The following is a 6430-nucleotide window of genomic DNA, read 5'->3' on the forward strand; positions in this document are numbered from 1 at the left end:
ATTTTTCAGTAACAAAAACGGCCCACAAGGCCCGTTAAAGCACAGTGTGAGAACGCAACGGTCCATTTACCGATGCAGCTAAAACGACGGAGGGCACGAATCCACACAACGGTACAAACCAACGGGCAGATTTCAGACTTATCCGCACAGCACCACAGCAGGGTTATCAGATAACTATAAGAACAACTCGTCAAACCAAGAAGAAAGAAAGGGCTACCTCACAAGGAACAAAGTAACCCGGTCATTTAAGAAAGAACTCGGTAATCTCATGAACGACAGGGATCACAGCAGAAAAGTAAAAGACAACTCAGAAGACAAGAGTCGTTACATTACAAGCAACTTTAAAAATAGAAGATTACAAATCTTACAAGACCCAATGAACTCGGCGCCATGAAAAGCAAAGTAGCAAAGAGGAACACGGACATGGCTAGGCTCTGGAACGACTACGTGTCCCAAATTGCTACTCGGAAGGACAAACCGCCATTAGCTATACTGTTTTCTTCAAAGGACGGACGCAGTGCATCCAAGGCGGAAATCGGCAGCACGATAGGGCAACATGGAGCAGAGAAGGCCGACGGGCATCTATCTACCCAAGACCAATGTGATGCTGGATATGGTGTTGATCTGCATCGGACAGTCTCAAGACAGGCGACGAGGATCAACCCAGAACTGCCGGATGATGGAATGAAGCCCACATCACAAGACTTCCTCCAACTACCACCATGTACATTCTGGCACAATGCTGTCGTGGGATTAGCCTACCTCTAATCCCTATCACAAGACTTTCTCCAGCTACGACAAGACACACAGGAACTACAAAATATGCCCAGGGGCTGCTCTACTTCACAAACTACCATGTTCATAACCACGAAGGCTTCAACAGAATGTCCAATGGATGAAAACAAGCACTCCGGGACAGTATTTATAGACCAAAGGAGCGGCGCACATGGACTAGGAGTACCAACGAAATAAGCCTAACAAAGGACATAGTGAAAAGACAGGACTCAACAATGGATGACTCAGGCGAGAGGAAGCAGTACTCGAAGACGGGCATATTCGGAAGAATATACCAGCACAGTACAACCCATGAATAAAAGGCATTTACACTCAACCACCACCATACAACTACATCTGACAACAGCAGACTATCAAAGAATATACCAAGACCTCGCATCCGAGTTCTTCCTGAACAAAACAACATGGATATACGCTCGGGGGCTCGGCCAGCATCATAGCTTAATCAACACTAAGCTAGGGAGCTCGGCCTTCATTTTTAACTACTCTCAGAGGCTCGAAACCAAAGACAAAGGACTAAGAATACAAGAAACTCAAGACTCCAACGACGACGACACATCAAGACTCTTCATCCGACTTCTTTTCTAAAGAGAAGAACTCGGAGAAAGCACGGGGCTACGGGATACATAGCCCCGGAATTTTTTGAAGACAAGAATCTGGACCCTTCAACTTTTGCAAGAAAAAGCAAGAGGCTCGGGGGCTATACTCAGTGAGTGCAATTTTTACGAAAAATTGCACCCACCCAAAAAGAACCCGGACATAAGCTCGGAGGCTGCATGCCACGAAACTACTCGGATGATGGTTTAATCCAAGACTAAAGGGCCACTTCGGAAAGATGCCGCAAAACTACTCGAATGATAACATAATCCAAGTCTCGAGGACTACTTCATAACACAAATTTTCAAACAACATAAAGGATCAAGACCCTCCAACTTTTTGTTCTAAATAGCAAGAGACTCGGAGGCTACACTCAGTGAGTGCACTTTTTCTTCGAAAAAGCGCACGTCACCAAAAGACTTCCTCAACGCAGACCACTTCAAGACATTACGACAAAAAGAACCCGGAACGAGCCATGTTCAAGTTCTTTTTGATAAAACTTCAACGAACAATCAGAGCAACTTCAAGACAAGATCCTCCAGCTCCTTATTCCAAATAGCAGGAGGCTCGGGGGCTACAACCAGATGGATGCACTTTTTCTTCAAAAAGCACTCGCCACCCGAAGATCTCAAGAAGCGCTACAAGGTTTCACTCTAGAAAGCACTCGGATGACATTTTGTTCCTACTCAACAAGACTTGAAGGAGCAAGGTGAGACTTTCAGAGCTCAACCATGAAGTGCTCGGGGGCTTATCGATGCGGGACCCACAGGATACCCCGCAAGGGAGAGAGAAGGTCTAGTCCAACTAGGATTCTTCCCATGTAATCTTAGTAGTAGAACTATTAAGTAATCCTACTAGGAAATCTCATTGTAAACCGACCAGGACTCTGGCCTCCTGACTATATAAAGGAGGACAGGGCTCCTGAGAGAGGAGGACGACAATTGTACAACACAACATATCACAATCAATCCAACGCAAAGGCTAACGCCGACTGGACGTAAGGTTATTACTCGATCTACGATCGAGGGCCTGAACCAGGATAAATCGACCGTCTCTTGCGTTAACCATCAAGTTCAGCATACGCCGAAGCCCGAACATATTGCCCCGGGTACCCTCGTGGCAGGCTATCGGTGGTGAAACATTGACAAAAATAGAGAAGAGGTCTGCAGGCAATCTTTCCACTACTGTGTGTTTACCATTGTTTTTTGGGCCCATGTCCCAGTTTCTCATTCAGTTTTCATATCAAGTATGACAGAAAATAAAATTTTGTATAGGAATACTTACCCAATAGAAAAGCTACCTACAGACAACACTCTTTCACCCTAACTTTTGTAGTGCTACCCTCAACTTTCTATCTGAGTTCTAACATTCCATTTTTCATTGACCTAAATAGGGAAGCTATTCATCGACTTGACAATGGGGACGCCAATAGATGGACGCACTGCCTTCAGCAATATAACAAACATCCAAACCCCATATACGTGATTAACCAAATTAACATACATACAAACAACACCATGTATATATATGACACCACCATTCCGAACAGCTTGCACTGATGAAGATCGCAAGAGGGAGGAAAGAAATAGGAAACAACAGGAGTACCGCGCAAGGAGAAGGGCTGAACAAACTGACGAGGAAAGGGAGGAAATAAATAGGAAGGCACGTGAGTATCGTGCGCGGCGGAAGGCTGAATCAAGTGCACTTTCAAACCCACCGGATCAAACACGATCTTCGGGAGGTAACAATACGCTATTTAGAACGTGGCTACATCTCCTAGCTGCGCATCTTATTTTTAATTATGCCCCTTGACAGCAATAGAAGGACAATATCCACATACTAACACCGTTGGAGGAGGAAAGTTGACAACAAACGGGACAAATCCATCGACAGTTGTCCCACCCTCGGCGGAAAGATTTCATCTTGCCGCAGCGGTGAATTTCTGTGACAGGGAAGCTACAGGGACCTACTCTGGAATAAGGCTACACACACCCATTCCGACTGCGGCCTCAACAATTTTGAGCGGTGCATCTTCGCTTCAACACAAAGAAAATGAAAACCCTCGTCGGTCTCCGGAAGAAAATGAAAACCCTCATCGGTCTCCGGAATGGTTGCATCAAAATGATAATTACATCAGGAGTCATCAAATGTATGGAAATAATGCACGTCAGTAGTCTACTGAATTCCACCATGGTCTAGGTGAGTCAGCATTTCGATGACGGTTAGACATTTACATTGTACTTATTTTTTATGAATCTATTTTAATGAGTTAATAAATGCACTGAACAAACCTGAGCAGGGTCCAGTTCAAGTGGAGATAGGCTTTTGAGAAGAAGAGAGTGGTGCAATAATATGGATGACTCCAAAAAACATGAAGTATTGACCAAAATGGCATTGTATACAAGGGATAATAGAAATAGTACACCTCCATCCATGCAGGCTACTCTAACCAATGCCCAACGGACAGGTTTGTACGGCACTGCTCTATTACACCCACCTTGGTCCAATAACCACAACTAACGTATGGTCCATGACCTACTGCAAGGCTACCACTGCCGCTCCAATGGTACAATGGGAACACCGATGAGGTACATGAATATGACAGTACCTTGTTTGAGCCAGCACACAATGAACAGCCTGATTCAAATGAAGAGGAAGGTGGGTTCCTTTTTAATATTAATCTAATTTAGAACACAGAAAAAGTACACTATAATATGAATCATTTTGGCTGACTGTGCAGTTCCTTACTTACAAGCGGAATACATGGAAGATTAGAGTGACGACGATGAAGCGAGGCAATTTCGCGGGGAAGGTACTTACGGAAATGTACTAAAGTCCAGAATTAGTGTGTTTAAATAGTTTTACCATGTCCATTTGCATCTAATCCTTAATTTCCATGCAGATGAAGGATTCGAATCTTACCATATACCTGGTCATACTGACACCGACGATACTTACGACTACGTCTACAAGGATTTACTATATCGGCACCACGTTTTGAGAAAGGTACCTGATTGCAGGTATTGTGGGGCTATACGGTTCGAATATGAACCACCAGGATTTTGTTGCCGAAAGGGAAAGATTCATGTGCATATTCCTGAAGTGCCAGCTGAATTAAAGAGGTTATTTACCAGCCAGGTAGATGTCGATGCAAAATATTTTAGAAAACACATACGTTACTTCAACTCTCATTTCTCTTTCACGACCCTTGGGGTTACCTTGGATCGATGAGTTGCCACAGCAGCAGGCACTGGTATCTATACATTTCGGGTGCAAGGTTCTTTGTACCATCGTCTTGATCATTTGGTCCTGGGTTCCAAGGGCCCGCGACACATGCAACTCTACTTTTATGATACGACAGATGCAAGGTTAACGCACAGAACACGGAGATCTCCTGACCTCGACATAAACCTCATTAGAAATATTCTGATGATATTGGAGGACAATCCGTATGTTCAGACCTTCCAGCGGGTTGGAGCCATTCCAAATCTTGATAACTACGTCATTGAACTAAATACTAATGTCACGCCTGACCAGCGGAGGTACGCATCTAACACACTACAATATCCTCAGATACTGTAAGTACTACCTTGATAAGTAATCTAATTGTTCTTGTTTCGCTGATCCTTGTGCCTAAAAGGTACAATGCACCAACATCCTCCCAGGTTGGTGCTGTCTGGACCGAAGGAGATGACCCCCAAAGATGTTTTGATAGGAGTGTGCTTGTGTATGCAAGAGGAGACCGCCCAATGTATATCAAGGCATATCATGGTTGTTATGATCCATTGTCATATCATTTCTTTAATCCTAGGGGTGAGACTGGTTGGAATAAATTTATGCCATATAGTGGATCATCAACCATTCAAGCTACTACTGCTGAGGACGAGCCTACAGGTTTAATATCCTTGTATTATTATAAGAAATCAATTCAAACCTATCTCCACTTGATACTCATTTTTTTCTAATAATTTGAAACCATACACAGATGATGCTGAACATGACGCTGACATACAGCAAGTTGAATACTTAAGTAGCCTTATGGAGGAAAATTAATCTGGAAAATTTGTGACTGCCCGAGAATACTATTGTTTCTTAATGCAAGTTAGAAGGGGTCTTTTTAACATCTTGTTATTCGGAGGACGACTTTTCCAGCAGTGGGCTATCGACATGTATATCAAGATAGAGTCTATGAGGCTTGATTGGTATTCTAACCTGGCAATCCAGAAACTCATACGGGCTGAACTATATCAGGTGAGGGAAATGCTCTCCATACAAATTTTTATTCCTGTACATTATATATATTCATTATTATATATATATATATATATCGTATATATGTTCATCCAATTAAATAATCGTTCTAACTATGTTTATTGCACTACTTCATGTAGGGCCTTGTTGATGTAGTTTCTAACGGAGAGACTAGAGCTTCGAAAGTTGGAAAGAGAATTGTGTTGTTGCGTTCTTTCCCGGGTGGTGATCGTGACATGATGCGGCGGTACCTTAACACAATGGCCATTGTGCAACATTTTGGCAGACTAGATTATTTCATCACAATGACATGCAATCCGCAAATGGCAAGAGATCATAGAAAATCTTGAACCTGGTCAAGAGCCACAAGACAGACCAAACCTGGTTTCAAGAGTATATAGGGTCAAGTTACGATCATTGATGGATTTATTGACCAAGAAAAAATACATTGGAGATGTTGCAGCATATGTGCATGTCACGGAATTTCAAAAAAGAGGCTTGCCCCATGAACACATCCTATTGATTATGAAATCAGAAAGTAAGTTGGCAAACCCTGATGATTATGACAAGGTTATTTGTGCTGAGATACCAGACAAAGACAAGTATCCTGTGTTGCATGGACTTGTGATTAAGCATATGTTGCATGGACCGTGTGGAGTCTTGAATAGAAGGTGTCCTTGTATGGTTGATGGAGCATGTCGGTTTCAGTTTCCTCATCAATTTTGTGATGCAACACGGTAGGGGAATGATTCATATCCTTTGTATAGGAGGAGAGACGATGGGCGTC

General features: G+C 43.1%; 1 pseudogene; it reads left to right on the forward strand.

Annotated features, from left to right (window-relative positions):
- Nucleotides 1-3975: 3975 nt before the first annotated feature.
- LOC136454483 (uncharacterized) lies at nt 3976-5993 on the forward strand (annotated as a pseudogene).
- Nucleotides 5994-6430: the final 437 nt, after the last annotated feature.

This window comes from Miscanthus floridulus, chromosome 1 (assembly GCF_019320115.1).
Source record: "Miscanthus floridulus cultivar M001 chromosome 1, ASM1932011v1, whole genome shotgun sequence".
Taxonomy (NCBI): Eukaryota; Viridiplantae; Streptophyta; class Magnoliopsida; order Poales; family Poaceae; genus Miscanthus; species Miscanthus floridulus.